This window comes from Balaenoptera borealis (genome assembly GCF_965194805.1).
Source record: "Balaenoptera borealis genome assembly, chromosome: 2".
Classification (NCBI taxonomy): domain Eukaryota; kingdom Metazoa; phylum Chordata; class Mammalia; order Artiodactyla; family Balaenopteridae; genus Balaenoptera; species Balaenoptera borealis.
This window is the reverse complement of record NC_138867.1, coordinates 159,437,218-159,458,263: the sequence shown is the minus strand read 5'-3', so window position 1 is coordinate 159,458,263 and position 21,046 is coordinate 159,437,218. Positions and strand designations below refer to the sequence as shown.

At 40.5% G+C, this 21,046-nt stretch overlaps 1 long non-coding RNA gene across 1 annotated transcript in view; it reads right to left on the bottom strand.

Moving 5' to 3' along the window:
- The window catches only part of LOC309623331, a 44,155-nt gene extending 23,109 nt beyond the window's left edge, over positions 1-21,046 (bottom strand). The window contains exon 1 of the long non-coding RNA XR_014241329.1: positions 1-21,046. This exon is cut by the window's left edge and continues 14,394 nt beyond it. This is a non-coding gene — a long non-coding RNA (uncharacterized lncRNA).

Here is a 21,046-nt window from a genome sequence, read left to right as displayed (position 1 = left end):
TTCTCCCTCAAAGCTGTTATGTCAGAATTCTGTGGTTATTTCTCTTTGGCATATTTCCCATAAAACCCAGTTAGGCAAGAGAAGGTCTGTCGTTGACTGAATTGTTTCATCTTAGTTATGGAGACAAATAAATTTATAGGTTGAAGCCCTAACCCCCCAGTGTGGCCATATTTGTAGTAAGGAAGTGTTAAGGTTAAATGAGGTCATAAGAGTAGAGCCCTGATCTGATAGTATTACTGTCCTTATAAGAAAAGACACCAGAGGACGCATGTGTTCTCTTCTCCCTCTCTCTCTCTCTGCCATGTGAGTACACAGCGAAAAGACAGCATCTACAATCCAGGAACAGAGGCTTCACCAGGAACTAAATTGGCCAGCACCTTGATCTTGGACTTCCAGCCTCCAGAACGGTGAGAAATAAATTTCTGTTGTTTAAGGCACCCAGTCTGTGATATTTTGTTATGGCAGCCTGAGCAAAGCAGTATACTCTGCTTCACAAAAGAAGGGGAGAGACCCCCAGGCTAGCACCTTCACAAGGTCCTGTCCTCCCCAGCCCACCCTGTCCAGGTCATCATAGCTGCAACCACACTCCCCATTCTTGTCTGCCTTCAAGGAGTCATACCTCCTGTCTGAGACCAGTGCCAATCCATATAGGAACTTGTATAATTTAGAAAAAGGCAGCCCTTCTAGTCAGACACAACCTCCCCCCACCTCGCCTCATGGACATATTTGAAAGAGAAAGATGCTTTGTTGTAGACAGAACTCTGTGCTAGGACACACAGCTTGGAGAATAGAAAATGGCCTGGACTTTAATCCTGTCACTTCCTTGGTCAGTGCCTAAAGTCCCCAACCCTTTTGGCACCAGGGACCGGTTTCGTGGAAGACAATTTTTCCACAGACCAGGGGTGGGTCATGGTTTCAGGATGATTCAAGTGCATTACATTTATTGTGCACTTTATTTCTATTATAATTACATTGCAATATGTAATGAAATAACTATACAACTCACCATAATGCAGAATCAGTGGGAGCCCTGAGCTTGTTTTCACTTGCCACTCACTGATAGGGTTTTGATATGAGTCTGCAAGCAATTGATTGATTATGGTCTCTGTGCAGTCAAAACTCTCTGCTAATGATCATCTGTATTTGCAGCTGTTCCCCAGCGCTAGCATCACAGCCGCAGCTCCACCTCAGATCATCAGGCATTAGATTCTCATAAGGAGTATGCAACCTAGATCACTTGCATGCACAGTTCACAGTAGGGTTTGCGCTCCTATGAGAATCTAATGCCGCCACTGATCTGACAGGAGGCGGAGCTCAGGTGGTAATGTGCGCGATGGGGAGCAGCTGTAAATACAGGTGAATCTTCACTCACTCTCCTGCAGCTTACCTCCTGGTGTTTGGCCTTGTTCCTAACAGGCTAGGACAGGTGCCGGTCTGTGACCTGCAAGTTGGGGCCCCCTGGCCTAAAGGATACGTTTGTACATGGGAGCCTGAGTCTAATTACACCTACCTTCTTTTTTTTTTTAATTTTTATTTTATATTGGAGCATAGCTGATTTACAATGTGGTGCTAGTTTCAGGTGTACAGCAAAGTGATTCATTTATACATATATATGTATCTATTCTTTTTCAAATTCTTTTCCCATTTAGGCTATTACAGAATATTGAGCAGAGTTCCCTGTGCTATACAGTAGGTCCTTGTTGGTTATCTATTTTTAATATAGTAGTGTGTACAGGTCAATCGCAAATTCCCAATCTATCCCTCCCCCATCCTACCTTTGGTGGGTCATTGTTTCATCAACTATCAGTGTCTTTCTCCTGTTCTTCCCCATACATTTTTGTAGTATTTAGTCCGTGTGCATTTAATGTGATTATTGATATGCTTGGGTTTAAGTCCACCATCTTGCTATTTGTTTTCTATTGTTCCTCTATTCCAACATTCATGCTTTTGGGGGGATTAATTAATATTTTTAAAAGTTTATGTTATTTCCTGTTGTCCATACCACTTTGCAATATTTTTTTCGTGGGTGCTCCATGAATTATAATATGAATCTTTAACTTCTCACAGCATAATTAAAATTAACATACCATTTCAATAAAATGTAAGAATCTTCAAATGTATAATTGCATTTACTGTCCCCATCCCTGGGGCAGTATGCTGTTGTATATTTTTTCCTCATACATTGTAAACCCTACAATAACATTAATATTATTATTTTTTACTTAAACTGTTAATTGTCTTTTAAAGAAATTAAGAGAAGGAAAAGAGCTAGTGTTTAGACTCACCCATATATTTACCACTTCTGATGTTCTTCGTTCCTTTCTGAGATTTTAGTTTCCATCTCGTGTCAGTTCCCTTCATTCTGGAAAACTTCCTTTAGTATCTCCTATAGTGAAGTTCTGCTGGAGACAAATTCTTTTAGAGTTTGCTTATTTTAAAATGTCCTTATTTTACCTTCGTTTTGAAGGATATTTTAATAGGATATCGTATTCTGGGTTAACTTATTTTTTCTTTCAGTGTTTTAAAGATGCTATCCAGTTGTCCTCTGTTGTTTCTGATAGAAGTCAGTCATTATCCATTTGCTGTTCTCCTATTTCTAATGTGTCTTTTTCCTTCTGGGTGCTTTTTAAAAATTTCTCTCTCTTTTGTTCTTAGCAGTTTGATACTATGTGTGTAGGTGTGCTTTTTTCTGCTTTTATATGTCTTCAGTTTTACTGAGATTTTTGGATCTTTATGTTCATGTTTTCACCAAATGTGGGAATTTGTACATTGGGAATCTTCTTGGAGTATTTCTTCTGCCCACCGTCTTTCTCCTGTCCTCTGTGGCTCCAATTACACATATTTCAGACCAATTGATATGGCCCTATAGGTCACTGAGTCTTTGTTTAAGTCAGTTAACAACAACAAAAAGGTTTTCAATCATTTTACTCTCATCCTTGTCTGCTAATTGCAAAAGAAAGGACATGTGTCATTTCTACTCATTTGTGTTGAGCCAAGACAAGTGACATGGCCAATGACCAACTCCAGGGGATAGGGAGGTATAATCCTATCTTGTGCCCTAAAGATGGAAAATCAGTGTCTCTTTGTATTGACTGGTTTTTCTTGTTGACTATGAGTCACATTTTCCTGCCCCTTTGCATATCCAACAATTTCTTACTGTTTTCTGGACATTGTAGTTGATACATCATAGGGAGACTGGATGATGTTTTTCATTTCTAAGGAATGTGGGCTTTGCTTTGGCATGCAGTGAAAGTACTAGCAGATCCCAATGGTTCTATCAAGCTTGACTTTATTCTTCAGCTTTGTCTATAGTCCTATGCTGTGGCCCTTACATTAGGACATTATAAGACATGTCCTTTCTGAGCATCCCCATTGAATGTGTGGGGTGATCATGAGACCTTGTGGAATCTTGCCTATCTGTGAGCAGTCTAGTCCTTGGCCAGGGGAACTCTAATGCAGATTTTGGGGTCTTCCCTCTGCCCATCTCCCTCACCTCTGGTACCCTGGCCAGCAAATTCCAGTCACTTCAGTAGCATGAAATTCTGATCTTTACCACCTCAGTTCAGTGAGGTTGTCTTGCTCTTCTGGTCCCATCACGATGCACAGTGACCCAGAAAGTGATCCCAGGCAAAAAGCCCAGGCAAACATGGGGACTTACCATGTGTGCATGTTTCCTTTTCTCAAGGATCCCAGTCTTGGGTTTCCTGTTGTAAGGTCTGAAACAGTCACTTCATGTGTTTTGTACAACTTTATGTTTGTTAGTAGCAGGAAGTATCTGTTACTCTGTCATGGCCACAAATGGAAGTTTCCTCCTTCCTCTTGTTGATGTCATATCCAATAAGTCACTAAATCTGTAAGTTTGTAGTGCTGTTTACCAATATTTCTGGTTTTCCACCTTTAGGGAACAAGGCAGGATTATACCTCCTGATCCCCTTGAGTTGGTCATTGGCCATGTCACTTGTCTTGGTTAAACAAAAGTGAGTATGAATGACATGTGTCCTTTCTGGATGGAAGCTTTTAAAAGTCAGTGTGCATTTCACCATATTGCTATCCCTGCTACATGATTGGTTATATGACAGAAGGTGGAAAGTCTATTAGCCTCTAAATGAATATTTCGCTACCATATGATACAACAATATCACTTCTGGGTATTTATCCAAAGAAAATGAAAACATTCATTTGAAAAGATATATGTTATCTCTATGTTCACTGCAGCACTCTGTACAATATCCAAGATATAAAAGCAACCTAAGTGTCTATAAGTGTCTGTTGATACATGGATAAAGATATATATATATGACACATATATATGTATGTGTATGTGAATGAATAATATTCAGCCATAAAAAAGAATGAAATCTTGCCATTTGCAATAACATGGATGGATCTGGAGGGTATTATGCTAAGTGAAATAAGTCAGACAGAGAAAAATAAATGCTGTGTGATTTCACTTATATGTGGAATCTAAAAAACAAATGAACAAACAAAACAAAAGATAAACAGACTCACAGATAAAGAGAACAAACTGGTGGTTGCCAGAGGGCAGGAAGGTTGGGGGATAGATGAAATAGGTGAAGGGGATTAAGAGGTACAAACTTCCAACTATAAAATAAATAAGTCATGGGGATGTAACCTACATATAGGGAACATAGTCATTGAGGTTGTAACAACTTTGTATGATGATGGATGGTAACTGGTCTTATTATGGTGATCATTTTACAACGTGTAAAAGTATTTAATCACTATGTTGTACATCTGAAACTAATATAGTATTGTATGTTAATTATAACTCAATAAAAAAACAAATGAATATGATGCAGAACAGAATCCCCTAAAAACCTGAGATGGACTGTAGTGTGAGAATTTTTTTAAAGCTACTGGGATTTGGAGGATTGCTTGTCACTACAACAAAACCTAGACTATTCTAACTAATAAAACAATTCCATCATCTCTACTTCTCAAATTTCTATCAACACATTTCTCCTTCTTCATCCCCATTTAACCCTCTTCATCTCCCACCTAGACCTCCTCCAATGTCTCCACCTCCTTCCCATTTTTATAAGGGCCATCAGTGACTGTTCTTAAACAAAATCTTGTTATATTATCCCTGTCTAGTTACAAATCCAGGATGTCTCCCCACTGCCCTAAAAACATTTTGCCCTGGCATTGAAGACTCATCACTAACTGGTCTCAGTACCATTTCAGCCTCAGGTCCTGCAAACCAACCTATCCTCTGCCTCAATCACGTGGAATAATTGTCTCTTCCTTAAACACGGATGCCCTTTCACCTCACTGTGCTTTGGTGCCTGTTGTTCCTATTGCCAAAAATGCTGTTCCCTCTAGTTTTCTTCTTGGCAAATTTCTCTCTCAAGATCCAGTTCAGATATCATCTACATTGTGACATTCTCCCTCTCCCTGACCCCTCCCTCAGCTTATGAAATTAGTCGGTCAATCTGCTCCCTTATTGTCTTCATATTTTATGATATCAGAGATTTTTACTGGTTGCACTGGCTGAACCTAGTCCTCTTCCGTATTACATTTGGCCTGCACGCTGATTGTTAAAAAATGGAATTACCTGGCAAAATGTCAGTATTAGGAACTGTCACACACACACAAAACTACATTTGGGTTGCTTTTTAAAAATCAGAGGCTCTGGACATCCTGGGCTGCTTTACTGCATGGCAACAATCAGGCAGAGCCGAGTTCCTGGTCTCCCCTTTCAGGTGGAGCACATGCAGTCTGATTCGCAGGTCATCCCACTTGGTTCATTTCATACGCTTGCACGAGCCTGCCCCGTCCCTCTGGGAGCTGGGTTAGCAACTTCTGAAATATGGTGACCTGTTTACGTGTCTGTCTTCAACTTCACAAGATTGTTAACTCCTGGAAGGTGGAATTGTGTTTTATTCATGCCTGTAACCCTTCTGGATCTATTATAGTAAGCGGTACTTAGTAGGCGCATGCACACACCCACATGCGCGTGCACACACACACATACACACATAAAATTTACCAGAAGCGAGGGTAATCATTGTCCTCACAGACTACATTTTCCAAAAATGGGCCCCTTCCAGTCATCTTGAATGTGTCAATGTAACTGTTATTAATCCTATAATGAAAGAATATTCATTTCATGAATAGAAGAATAGAGGTAGAGGAAGCAATGTAAAAACCAAACATTTAGGAAACATTTAGAGGATGCTCCAAGAGTATTGTCTTTTTTTTTTTTTTTTTTTTGGCACTATTTATCCAGCACCGAATGTTGCAATGATCCAGGCTCTTAGGTACATCCTAATGGCAGAATGTACCCATATCACTCTTCAAGTCTGTCTCTCTCTCCTTCTCTCTGTTTATCTTTCATATCCACATAGCTGCCGACTAACCCGTGTGTGTCCATGGACATATATAACTGACCTTCTCAAGTTCCTCAAATCAGCATTTGCCTGACTTTGTGTATCATCTAAGGTTATTCACACAGTGGAGAAGGAAGCTGAAAGACAGTTTATGAGTCAAGTGAGTTTTTCACCTTTTTTTGGCACAAAAAAAGAAAAAACCTAAAAACAACATTCACATGCCTAAACACAAAGTCTATACTCTGTGGGGAGGTCTTTTGGGATATCAGGCACTTGGGTGACAGAATCCAATGCACCGACTTGCCTGCCATGCTATTAATGTGGGTACTGCTTGGTTGTTACTAAAGTTCACTTTAAGTAACACCCGAATTTTTTTAATTACTCACTTTTGCATGTCTGGATTTGAAGTCATGGAGAAAAAGGAGACAGCAGCAGTTGTTGTTGTTGTTGTTGTTGTTTTTGGTTGGTTGGTTTTTTTTGTTTTTTTTTTAATCTCAGAATGTATTTTTATCTTTCTTCTGGAGCCATTTCCTCCCGGGTGTTGTGTGAAGTGTTACATAATGAAATGATCATAAGATGGCATTTTCCCCTCCTCAGGCTTCAGGGGATAAAAGACTTCACAAACGAGACAGATTAAGTGCACCTTTAATGGTCAAAATGATATTTCAAATAAGCGAAGGCTCCTAAAAGAGAACAAATAATAAAGGCTTGCAGGTCTCAGAGGCATATTTTTTTTCATTTTGTTTAATTGTGTTAAAAAACATATAAACATAAAATTTACCACCTTAACCATTTTAAAGTATACAGTTGCATGATATTAAGTTCCTTCACATTGTTGTACAACCATCACCACCACCATCCATCTCCAGAACTCTTTCATCTTGCAAAACTGAAACTCTATACCCATTAAACACAACATCCTATTCCCTTCTCTCCCAGCCCCTGGCAAACTACCATTTTACTTTCTGCCTCTGTGATTTTGACTGCTCTAGGTATCTCATCTAAGTGGAATCATGCAGTATTTGCCTTTTTGTGACCAGCTTATTTCACTTAGCATAATGTCCTCAAGGTTCATCCATGTTGTAACATGTGTCAGAATGTCCTTTTTTAAGGCTAAATAATATTCATATTCAACGTATTGAATTCAATACGTATATACCACATTTTGCTTATCCATTCATCTGTCGATGGACACTTAGGTTGCTTCCATCTTTTAGCAATTGTGCATAATTCTGTTATGTACAGACATACAAATATCTCTTCAAGTCCCTGCTTTCAATTCTTCTGGGTATATACCCAGAAGTGGAATTGCTGGATCATATGGTAGGTCTATTTTTAACCTTTTGAGGAACTGCCATACTGTTTTTCACAACAGCTGTACGATTTTATATTCCCACCAATAATGCACAAGGGCTCCAATATTATTTTCTCTCTGTCTTTTTTTTTTTTTTTTTTTTGATAGCAGCCATCCTAAAGGGTGTGAGGTGGTATCTCATTGTGATTTTGATTTGTGTTTCCCTAATGATTAGTGATGTTGAGCATCTTTTCATGTGCTTATTGGTCATTTGTGTGTCTTCTTTGGAAAATGTCTATTCAAGTCTTTTGTCAAAGGCATACTTTTTGTGATGCGGTCCCCCACTTTGGGGTAGGAGGGTCAGAGGAGAAGGAGATTAAGGGGTATTGGGCACTGCACTTGTTATGTGCCAGGTCCCATACCCAGCTTCATGATAAGTTCATTAGCAGTGAGAAAAGAGAGGGACACCCCAGAGAGGGAGCATTCTCAAGGCAGGTGCAGATAACAATTCAGATGGGATCCCAGTGACCGACACATGAGCATCTCCTGGAGGCTGGGGGCCTGCCAAGAAGGAGAGAGATGGGGTGGAGGAGAGGAGTCCAGCAAAGGGGCAAACTCCCTGCAGGGTGGGTTCTGCAGACAGTTGCAATAATGGGTAAGAGCAAAGTCCTTCTATGTCTGCACTGGACTCCAGTGTCACCGTTTACTACCTGTTTGACCTTGAGCAAGTCACCTAACCTTTGTAAGCCTCCATTTATTTATCTGTAAAACAGGAATTATAATGCCCACAGCATAGGGTGGTTTAGAGAACTAAATGAGATATGTCATCTAATAGTAGATGCCAGGGGAAGGGTAGCTTTTCTTATTGTTTTCCAGAACTCTGGGTTTCTAAGAACTACAAGTTCAGGTCAGTCAGACTCCAAATACTTTGTTATTTCCACTATAACCCACAGAAAATTTATAATATCCATGGAATGTAAGTGAAAACGGCTATTCAGTACAGGCTCAAAGTTTCCCATGGGAGTGTGGCTTTCCTACATTTTGCTGTTATCACAGTGCAGCCCAAGGAATTGTGAGCCCAGGTGTATGTGCCTCAAAGGAGATCATCTGAATCAATGGCTTCAATGAAACTGAGCCAAGGGGAAAACCTAACCTTCCCAGAGCAATTGCTATGTGCCAGGTGCTGTGCCAGGCCCCTATACATGTGATCTCATTATGACTCCCAACCTCCTATAAGGTAAGGAATTTTACTTCCATTTTACAGATGAGAAAACTGAGACTCAGACAGGGAGCAACTTGTAAAAGGTCAACAGAGCGTAGATAGTGGGACCAGGATTTCAATTTTGGTTGGCCTTGACTCTAAAACCCCTGACCCTCCCATTATTCTATGTTATACATTAGGCAAATAATGCTTTAGGATTTATATTAGACATTTTTAGGGATTTTGGACTATTTTGGCATTTGGTGTCATGAGTAGGCTATGGAGCTTAGATGCCATCCATTTCTCTTTCTATCTTCCTCTGTTCTTCACCATCTTTCTTTTTAAATATCCCTTTCTCTAATTTAAAATTTCTTTCCTCTTACTAATTAAACTTGAAAGCTTTTGCATAGCAAAGGAAAACATCAACAAAACAAAAAGACAACGTACAGGATGGGAGAAAATATTTGCAAATGACATGACTGATAAAGGATTACTATATATATTATAATATATATATATTACTATATATTATACTATATATAAACAGTTCATACAACTTAACATCAAAAAAAAAACCTGATTAAAAAATGGGCAGAAGAACTGAATAGACGTTTTTTCAAAGAGAACAACATACAGATGGCCAACAGGCACATGAAAACATGCTCTACATTGTTAATCATCAGGGAAATGCAAATCAAAACCACAAGGAGATATTATCTCACACCTGTCAGAATGACTATCATCAAAAATAATACAAATAACAAATGTTGGCAAGGATGTAGAGAAATGGGAACCCTTGTACGCTGTTGGTGGGAATGTAAATTGGTGCAGCCACTGTAGAAAACAGTACGGAGGTTTCTCAAAAAACTAAAAAACAGAACTACTATATGACCCAGCAATTCCACTCCTGGGTATATATCTGAAGAAAACAAAAACACTAATTCAAAAAGGTACATACACCCCAATGTTCCTAGCAGCACTATTTACAATAGTCAAGATATGGAAGCAACCTAAGTGTCCATCAAAAGATGAATGGATGAAGAAGATGTGGTATACATATACAACGAAATACTACTCAGCCATAAAAAAGAACAAAATTTTGCCATTTACAGTTACATGGATGGACTTGGAGGGCACTATGCTAAGTATGTCAGACAGAGAAAGACAAATACTGAGTGATATCACTAAGGTGTGGAATCTGAAAAATACAGCAAACTAGTGAATATAACAAAAAGAAGCAGACTCACAGATATAGAGAACAAAAAATTGGATACCAGTTGGGGGGGGGAGAGGGAGGGCAATACAGCAGTCAGGGGGAGTGGGAGGCACAAACTACTGTGTGTAAGATCGGCTCAAGGATGTATTGTACAAAATGGGAACATAGCCAATATTTTGTAATAACTGTAAATAGAAAGTAACCTTTAAAAATTGAATAAACATTTAAAATTTTAAAAAAAATTTCTTCTATCCTTATAAACCTACTTTCCCTGGATCTCCATGTTCAGTTGGAGGGAGTACCCAGGAGGGATTTGCTATTTTGCATTCGTACACATGGTCCCTGGAGGGCTGCACCTGTGATCGGACTTAGCTTCTCTGCCTGCTGAACTGGCCGCATACAACTGGAAGGAGATGGCTCTTCCTCTTCTGAGTGTCAAGAGAAGCAAAAACCTTGAGTGAGAAATGACTGGGAGCTTTCAGATTCCTTTGGGAGTTGGCAGAAGACACAGGGGTGAAGAGAAGAGGGGAAAGGGGCAAATGAGGATCGGGTGTGGGGAAAAGACAGGCATAGTGCTGGGGGGCCAGATCATCAAATTCCTCAACTCTTCCCTGTTCTCTGATTGTGTTCCATTTCCCTAGAGCTGCCAAAGGCCCACTGTGCTTGCTGATGGCCAAAGGTCACACACTCAAACGTCTAAAGAGCCCGGCAAAGTAACCCACATCAGTGATGTGGACCAAACGATCAAATGCATCTATTTACTTTCACTGCACTATGGCTGATTTTACTGGCACTCAAAACACGAACCTTGCAGTGATTTCACTGCCTTTTCTGTCCAATAAACTTTTCATCATACATCTTTCCCATATACTGGATATAATTTTAACCGTTTGTTTTTTGATGGTGTCATCAGTTGTATTCTTTTCAATACAACGTTCAATATAGTCTTTCAATACAGATTCACTTTATTTGCATATTAAACTCATAAGAATGTTTTTAACTTCCACCAAAAAAAGTGTTCTCTCCAGTTTTTCTTGAAACACATGGCCCTTTTTTCTCAACACTTTGGTTTTCCTCTTTTGAGAGAGGTGTGGGTATAGGGAAATATTCCTCTTCCAAAAGCAAAGCACCAATGCCAGTGAGAGATAGCCACTGTGACTTGGGTTAGGGGTCAGGGAGAAAACAAGGATTTGGTCCTTGCTATGCAGACGTGCTTTTCTACAGGTGACATCTGCCTCTCAGCTCCACCTGAAGGCTGCCAGGTGGGAATGCTGGTCCAGTATGGCCAGATCTTCTGAATTTTCCTTTTTTTAATTTTTAGAAAAAATTTTATTTTATTTTATTTTTTTATACAACAGATTCTCCTTAGTTATCTATTTTATACGTAGTAGTATATATATGTCAATCCCAATCTCCCAATTCATCCCACCACCACCGCCCCCCACCCTGCTGCTTCCCCCCGCCCCTCCTTGGTGTCCATACGTTTGTTCTCTACATCTGTGTCTCTATTTCTGCCTTACAAACCAGTTCATCTGTACCATTTTTCTAGATTCCACATATATGCGTTAATATACGATTTTGTTTTTCTCTTTCTGACTTACTTCACTCTGTATGACAGTCTCTAGGTCCATCCACATCTTTACAAAGGACCTAATTTCATTCCCTTTTAAGGCTGAGTAATATTCCATTGTATATATGTACTACATCTTCTTTATCCATTTGTCTGTCGATGGGCATTTAGGTTGTTTCCATGACCTGGTTATTGTAAATAGTGCTGCAATGAACATTGTGGTGCATGTGTCTTTTTGAATTATGGTATTCTCAGGGTATATGCCCAGTAGTGGGATTGCTGGGTCATATGGTAATTCTATTTTTAGTTTTTTAAGGAACCTCCATACTGTTCTCCATAGTGGCTGTATCAATTTACATTCCCACCAACAGTGCAAGAGGGTTCCCTTTTCTCCACACACTCTCCAGTATTTGTTGTTTGTAGATTTTCTGATGATGCCCATTCTAACCAGTGTGAAGTGATACCTCATTGTAGTTTTGATTTGCATTTCTCTAATAATTAGTGATGTTGAGCAGATTTCATGGGCCTCTTGGCCATCTGTATGTCTTCTTTGGAGAAATGTCTATTTAGGTCTTCTGCCCATTTTTGGATTGGGTTGTTTGTTTTTTTAATATTGAGCTACATGAGCTGTTTATATATTTTGGAGATTAATCCTTTGTCCATTGATTCGTTTGCAAATATTTTCTCCCATTCTGAGGGTTGTCTTTTCATCTTGTTTATGGTTTCCTTTGCTGTGCAAATGCTTTTAAGTTTCATTAGGTCCCCTTTGTTTATTTTTGTTTTTACTTCCATTACTCTAGGAGGTGGGTCAAAAAAGATCTTGCTGTGATTTATGTCAAAGAGTGTTCTTCCTATGTTTCCCTCTAAGAGTTTTATAGTGTCCAGTCTTACATTTAGGTCTCTAATCCATTTTGAATTTATTTTTGTGTATGGTGTTAGGGAGTGTTCTAATTTCATTCTTTTACATGTAGCTGTCCAGTTTTCCCAGCACCACTTACTGAAGAGACTGTCTTTTCTCCATTGCATATCCTTACCTCCTTTGTCATAGATTAGTTGACCATAGGTGTGTGGGTTTATCGCTGGGCTTTCTATCCTGTCCCATTGATGTATGTTTCTATTTTTGTGCCAGTACCATATTGTCCTGATTACCGTAGCTTTGTAGTATAGTCTGAAGTCAGGGAGTCTGATTCCTGCAGCTCCATTTTTTTCCCTCAAGATTGCTTTGGCTATTCAGGGTCTTTTGTGTCTCCATACAGATTTTAAGATTTTTTGTTCTAGTTCTGTAAAAAATGCCATTGGTAATTTGATAGGGATTACATTGAATCCGTATATTGCTTTGGGTAGTATAGTCATTTTCACAATATTGATTCTTCCAATCCATGAACACGGTATATTTCTCCGTTTGTGTCATCTTTAATTTCTTTCATTAGTGTCTTATAGTTTTCTGAGTAAGGAGGTCTTTTACCTCCTTAGGTAGGTTTATTCCTAGGTATTTTATTCTTCTTGTTACAGTGGTGAATGGGATTGTTTCCTTAATTTCTCTTTCTGATCTTTCATTGTTAGTGTATAGGAATGCAAGAGATTTCTGTGCATTAATTTTGTATCCTGAAACTTTACCAAATCTTCTGATTTTTCAAGAGAAACCAGGAATTCTGATTTTTATGTAAAATCTTCTGATTTTTATGTAAAATCTTCTGATTTTTAATTTAATTTAATTTATAAAAAAAACACTGTGCATGCCTATCCAAACACTTCTGAGGGTCACATCTATCTTATAAATTATTGATACATTAATTCTGTAGGCCTTGGGGTCACACTGCTTCATCTTCAGATTAACTCTGCCTGTACTGCCAAAACATCCCCCTGATCTTCCACAGTCAGCATTTTCTCCTACAGAAACCCCTCCAGTATTTCACACTGTTTACTACTGTTTCCTTCATGAAATTCTCGAGTCTTTAATTCTCTTCCATTTCCTCAGAGTTGACATGAGATCATTTGTGCTTGCTATAGGCCAACACTTCCCAAACTTGGCCCTTTAAGAACTATGCTTTGCTTTATGTGTGTACACTTGGACTATTGTTCATTTGACATTATTCCTTAAGTATGTTCATTTTCTTATTTAAATAAACTTATTTTTATGGAACTTATGCCATTACCAAAAATAAAAAAAACAGCATCTCTGGTTGTATTCACCAGGATCTTATCCTAATATTAACTGTTGTAACAATCCCCGAGCCTCAGAGCTACACACATAAAAGTTTATTTTTATTTTATTTTTTAAAGGTTTTGTTCATGAAAAATCCAACACAGATTTTCCCGATTAAGCATTTCTCCTCCTTCTTGTGAAACCACCATCCCAACACTTGGGATTGAAGGTCAGCATCAAAGAGAAGGAGAGTTCATGGTGAAAGCATGTCAGCCACATAGCCACCTTGACCCCATGATGACACATTTCACTTCTACTAGCATCTCACTCTGGTCAGAACTAATTTCAAAGTCCTTCCCAGATTCAAAGGGGCAGGACATATAGTCAATGTCAGGGTGGTCACCTGCCAGCAACAAATCTACCATGGGAGAGAAGCACAAATCCCAGTGGTCAGTTAGCCATCTCTGCCACACATGCCATCAAAAGTAATTGAAAAAGAAAATACAGTAAGATCCTGGGCCCCAGATTCCCCATCCCCTATGCCTGAACTCCATCTTCACACTGTGGAATCAGAGAGATGCTAAAAAAGAATCTCCCTCTTGTCTCTGGTGCCCTAAAGTCTCTCCCTTGCCCTAAGTCTTCCCAGTTCTCTATATGAAGGTAGAGGCTGCATCTGAAATGAGATTTCAGGCCATGACATAAACTATGTCACCTCCTAGCTGGTCTCCTTGGGTTCCACTCAAGCCATCTTTCAATCCATTTTTCAACCTAGTAGTCATTACTTTTTAAAATGTTAATAAGACCAAACTTCACCCCTGCTTAACACCTCCTAAAGGGACCCCATTGTGCTTAGAATATTCAGACTCCTACCAGGGTCCATAAGGGCCTGTTCAATGTGGCCCCACTTAAGCCTCAGACTGGTCTCTCACTCACTGGTCCTTTTGCCTGGAACATTCTTCCCCAGACTTTGCTCATAGCAGTCTCCTTTTTGCCCTCAGGCATCAGCTCAAATGTCTTTTTGTGGAATCTGGCCCTGACTTCATCCAAGTAGCCCCACTCCATGCCCCACTGTGGACACTGCTCTCTACCCTAGTTCTCTGCTTTTTCAAATTCATAGCACTTATCAGAATCCAAGAGTATTGAGTATGTATTTATATTTTTGTTTATTTTTTGTCTCCTTAATTAGAATTTTCACTGTAGATTTTCCCACTTCTAGAACAGTGCCTGTACCAGAGAAGCTGATCGGAGAAGAGCTACTGAACAAGTGAGTGAATGAATGAACACATAGATGAATGAGCTTCTCCCTTCAGAGGACTGGGTGACGGCAGCCCTCGCTGGGGACAGGATAGGATTGCGACTCTGAGGTGAAGCTCTGATTTCTACACTCTTTCACTAAAGGGTCAGGTACCGGTTTCCTTCATCCTTAGCAGATTGCGTTGACATGCATGGACATTATCAGTGATGTGAAAACAGCTTGAATCAACTTGAGTGGAGGCTCTTAGTCAAATTCCAAGGAAATAGGCATTTGATTCAAGAATGGGTGAAATACCAAGCTAGATTGGTAAAATGACAAACAAACAAATATTTTAAAAAGCAATCAGTATATATCAGTTGTTCTTTTAGCAGAAGTCTGCTAGGTATCTAGACCTGCAGGTCCTGTCTGAGACCACTGTGGTAGATGGGCCCTGATTCTTCACCCCTCTGAGTCCACACCCTCACTACATGACTCTGCCATCTCCCACTCAAGAGGGAGGTCTTTCCCCACCACTGTGACATTGGGCTTGGCCATGTCATACTTACTTTAGCTGATGGATGGTTAGTGGAAGTGATACAGTGTTTTGAAGTGTATTTGTACCTTGGGGCATGTTTTCTTACATCTCTGCCACTGCCACGGGAAGGACATGCCCAGGATAGCCTCCTGGTCCCAAGAAGATAAAAGACACTTGGAATAGAGTCACCTCAGCCAACGCTGACCTAGACGAGCTGACCTCCAGCCCAGCCACAGGCACATGAGACAAAATAAACAATGATTGTTTTAAGTCACTGAGTGTTGGGGTGGATTTGACACAGCAGCAGTTGGTGGATATAGCTGCTTAGCCCATGCCCCTGAAAGGTAGGCCTCTGGTGCACACAGCCCATGATCCCCATTTTGAAACTCTGACCTAGCCCACTTCCTTCTGTGCTTTCTTTTTTTTTTTTTTAAACATCTTTTTTGGAGTATAATTGCTTTACAATGGTGTGTTAGTTTCTGCTTTATAACAAAGTGAATCAGCTATACATATACATATATCCCCATAACCCCTCCCTCTTGCGTCTCCTTCCCACCCTCCCTATTCCACCCCTCTAGGTGGTCACAAAGCACCTAGCTGATCTCCCTGTGCTATGCGGCTGCTTCCCACTAGCTATCTATTTTACATTTGGTAGTATATATAAGTCCATGCCACTGTCTTGCTTCATCCCAGCTTACCATTCCCCCCTGCCCATGTCCTCAGGTCCATTCTCTACATCTGCGTCTTTATTCCTATCCTGCCCCTAGGTTCTTAATAACCATTTTTTTTAGATTCCATATATATGTGTTAGCATACGGTATTTGTTTTTCTCTTTCTGACTTACTTCACTCTGTATGACAGACTCTAGGTCCATCCACCTCACTACAAATAACTCAGTTTCATTTCTTTTTATGGCTGAGTAATATTCCATTGTATATATGTGCCACATCTTCTTTATCCATTCATCTGTCGATGGACACTTAGGTTGCTTCCATGTCCTGGCTACTGTAAATAGAGCTGCAATGAACATTCTGGTACATGACTCTTTTTGAATTATGGTTTCCTCAGGGTATATGCCCAGTAGTGGGATTGCTGGGTTGTATGGTAGTTCTATTTTTAGTTTTTTAAGGAACCTCCATACTGTGCTCCATAGTGGCTGTATCAATTTACATTCCCACCAACAGTGCAAGAGGGTTCCCTTTTCTCCACACCCTCTCCAGCATTTATCGTTTGTAGATTTTTTGATGATGGCTATTCTGACTGGTGTGAGGGGATACCTCATTGTAGTTTTGATTTGCCTTTCTCTAATGATTAGTGATGTTGAGCATTCTTTCAAAACACATTAACTCTTTTAATATTCCCAACAACTTTATAAAGTAGGTACTATTGTTATCCCCATTGGACCGATGAGGAAATTGAGGCACAGAATGTTTAAGTTACATGCTTAAAGTCATACCCAAGCTATGAAACCAGGCAACGTGACTCCAGAGCTCCCATGCTCACCACAATGCTACATGGACTCTTAATGCTTGCTGCCAGTCTGGCCAATGACATCATTGTCCCCATGCCTTGAGAAGAGGTAGCTTTCTTTGTAGTTGCCAATAACCCTTTTGTGCAGGGCTTTTATACAGTGAAAGAGTAGAAGAAGTCACATATTTTGAGCTCCTATTATGTGTCAGGTGCTTTTCAGGTGTTATCTAATCTAGCTAGGTGGGGATTACCCTTATTTTCAGATGAGGAAAATGAGATTCATACAGGGCAAGTGGCCTCTTCAAGGTCACACAGCTTATAATTTTCAGAACCACCCTTTGATCCCAAAGCTCTACCAGGCTTTGATTCCAAACCACGCTTTGATTCCAAACCTCCTCTAGAGGAGGATTCCACTCCTCTACAACTCCAAAGGCTGTGCTGTTTGTGGTATTCTAATTGGGAAAATAAATATGGGTTTGCTGTCTTGTCCTACCAAAGCAAGAATGGACCAAGTCCATGCACCCTGGGGTGCTCTATTGGGGTACAGAAAAAAGAAAAGTGGGTTATAAGTACTAGAGTCTTGATTCTACTACTGCCTCTTCTGGGTAATAGCTGTGTGGCCTTAGGCAAGTACCTTTCCTTCTCTGGGACTTTCATCCTCACCTATAAAATGAGAACACTGTGATTTATTCCTGAGAGAGCTGATTTAAATTGCCACTTGCCTTCCCCAGGTGCTTCTCATGAACAGGTGTGCTTTGGCGTCATGATGCCAGAGTTGCTCTTTTTCAAGAAGGAAGCTTGGAGTTATATGAACTAGAGAAGCATGTTCCTCATGGGAGAGTAGACTGTGTTTTGTTCTGAAAAAACTTGTCCAGGTGTATTATTTCTAGAACATTCTGAGAAAACCTAAGTTTAGTCATGGATGGTGTAGAAACTGGGTTGCAGGGACCTCACTATCACCCCACTCAGAGCCTGGATGGAGCAAACACCCACAAACACCCAGATGAAGCCAGGGGTAGAAAATGTGCTTGAGTCAAGGACACAATGAGGAACTGAATTCTTTCCTCCTGTTGCAAAGAGTAGAGTTTCCCTGGGGAAGTGGGTAGAAATTTTGGATGGCAAGGCAGCGTGTTAGTGAGGATAGGCTATGTTATGCTGCAGTAACAAACAAAACAGAATCTTCGTGGCTTAGTACCATAACAGGGTACTTCTTATTCCTGTCCATGTCTGATGTAAGTTAAGCCATTCTCTTCCAAGTGGTGACACAGGAACCCAGACTGCATCCATCTCATGTCCCTGCCATCCCATGGTGGCTCCAAGGCCTCACTGATATCATCCAGCCCACAGATGGGATTAGGAAGATGGAGTTAAGGAACAAGGAAGCCTACACAGGAGACACCCACAGAGGCTGAAATGTGGGGCCCTCTGCCCTGCAACTACCTTGGGTGGCATAAGAGAATGGGTGGGTTGCATTACTCCTTCCATGTACAGTGATAGGAGCATATAATAAGCTTTCCATAAAATAAGTTATGAAAACCTCAAATATCCTTTAACTCACTTTAAAGCCAAAATTCACAAAGCTTCCTTTACCTCACACTTGGAAATAAATCTGCCACTTTGGCATATACTCCTCTGTGCCCTTGAGTTAGGTACTATAGCTTCTCTAAGCCTCTGTTTCCCCATCTGTCATACAAGGATCACAGCCCCTCCTAACTGGATTTTTGTGAGGCTTATGAAAGAAGATGACTGTGGGAATGCTTAGGAGGTTGCAAAGCAGACAGAATATACAGAGCGCAATCAGGACACCTAGAATGTACTCTCCCAGTTCAGCCTGGGCTCAATTTCTATGTCTCCGGAGCAAGCCTTTTCAGATAAAAATCCCATGTCACTTCCCTTTGTTCATTCCAGCCCATTTTCTTTAAAATCTTTCTTTCCTTGTCAGGAGATAGAGGCAGGTGGCACGCTGTGTAAACCGTGAAAGAGATTATGAAAATATCTGCAGATCTTGTGTCGTCTCCAAATATTTCAACATAAATATTTGCTGGAGGCTGGTCCAACTTCCCGGCCCAAGAGGAGGACAGAAGGTGAGCTTCAAGCTGGATGTGGGAACAAACCTCCTAGAAATCTGTCCCTTTGTGGGAGACTAAGTGAATGACATGCAGCCTGAAAGATTTAAATTTAAAACTCCATCCTCCCTTTAGTGCAGCAAAAGGAGGCCATGATTGAGTTAGGGGGTCTTTGCCCAACTAGTCATGGCCATGTCTTGCCTCCACACTTTTGCATGTGCTGTTCTCTGCCAGAACTGCCCTTTCCACCCTATCTACCTGGGGATTCCTTCTTCATTCTCTAAGAAAAACAAGACTAAAAGGCTAGTTAGGCCCTTTAAAAGGCATTCTTTTCTAGAATGCCTCCTCTAACTGCCCCGTCCCCAGAACTTTCTACTTGGTTCCCCCCTGCTCATATCATCATCATCACTGTCACCATCACTAACATTTATTGAGAGCTTACTGCTGCTCAAGCATTGCTTAAAAATTTTATATTCAGTGCTCACAACCATCTCATGAGGAAACCGAGGCCAATGAAATGAGGTGACAGCCCAGATCATGTGGCTCTATATGCAGAGGTGGCTGAGCAAGGCCTGGGCAGTGTCTCCGAAGACTGGGCTCTTGGTCATCATTCTATCGCTCCCTTCCAACCCCATCTGCTCCTCAAGAGCTGGGACTGTGCCTTATTCACCTCTCTGTTCCCACCACGGGCCCTCACAGAGTAGATATCTAGCAAGTTTATCTGGCTGAATGAATTAATGAGTGAATGAATGATTGAATGTGAGCTTCTTCACCAACACAGCTCTAAGTAAATGTCTCAGCATATAGAAGTGGCTCCCTGAGTACTTATTGAAAGGATAAACAACAGTATAAAATAACCAGGATCCCCAAATGTGGGTCCCTATTGCTTACTCCGTACAGCTCATCCCGGCCCCCACTGCATCTTTCCAGGTCATCTCACCCTCAACACCATCTATTGGACTACAGAGGAGGAACTAGTTCAGTGCCCAGGTACATCTCTAGGGCATCCAAGTTGCCCCCCTCCCCCAGCCAAGGTGCTCCCAATAAGTCTGGGGCCTGGTGTATCCAAGGTATCCCAGGAAAACTCCCTGGGTCCCTGTCACCCTGTCATTTCCAGGGGCCTGGCTCTGGTCACCATTGCCAGTTCCTTCTGAGTCTCAGTCCACGGCCTGAGCTCTATAAGGCGCTGCCAATGACTAAGAGCCTTCTAAGTACTGGACTCCAGGCTGGGTGCTTTCCATGCATTGTCTCTAATCACCATTGCACTCTTTGCAGCCAGGGTACTTCTCCCCATTTTATAATTGGGAAAACCTAGGCTCAGAGAGGTGACATGACTTGCCTAACCACACACATATGGTAAGGAGAGGGATCAAGACTCCAGCTTATTACCATATGATCCTACAATCCCACTCCTGAGCATATATTCAGAGAAAACCATAATTAGAAATGATAAATGCACTCCAATGTTCATAGCAGCACTATTTACAATAGCAAAGACATGGAAGCAATCTAAGTGTCCATTGACAGATGAATGGATAAAGAAGATATGGTATCTTTATACAATGGAATATTACTCAGCCATAAAAAAGAATGAAATAATGCCACTTGCAGCAACATGGATGGACCTAGAGATTATCATGCTAAGTGAAGTAAGCCAAAGACAAATATCATATGATATCACTTATATGTAGAATCTAAAAAAAAAAAAAACAAATGAACTTATATACAAAACCGAAATAGACCCACAGACGTAGAAAACAAACTTATGGTTACCAAAAGGGAAGGGGGGGAGAGATAAATTAGGAGTTTGGGATTAACATATGCATACTATTGTATATAAAATAGGTAACAAGCAAGGACTTACTGAATAGCACAGGGAACTATACTCAGTATTTTATAATGACCTATAAGGGAAAAGAATCTGAGAAAGAATATATATATATATATATATATATATATATATA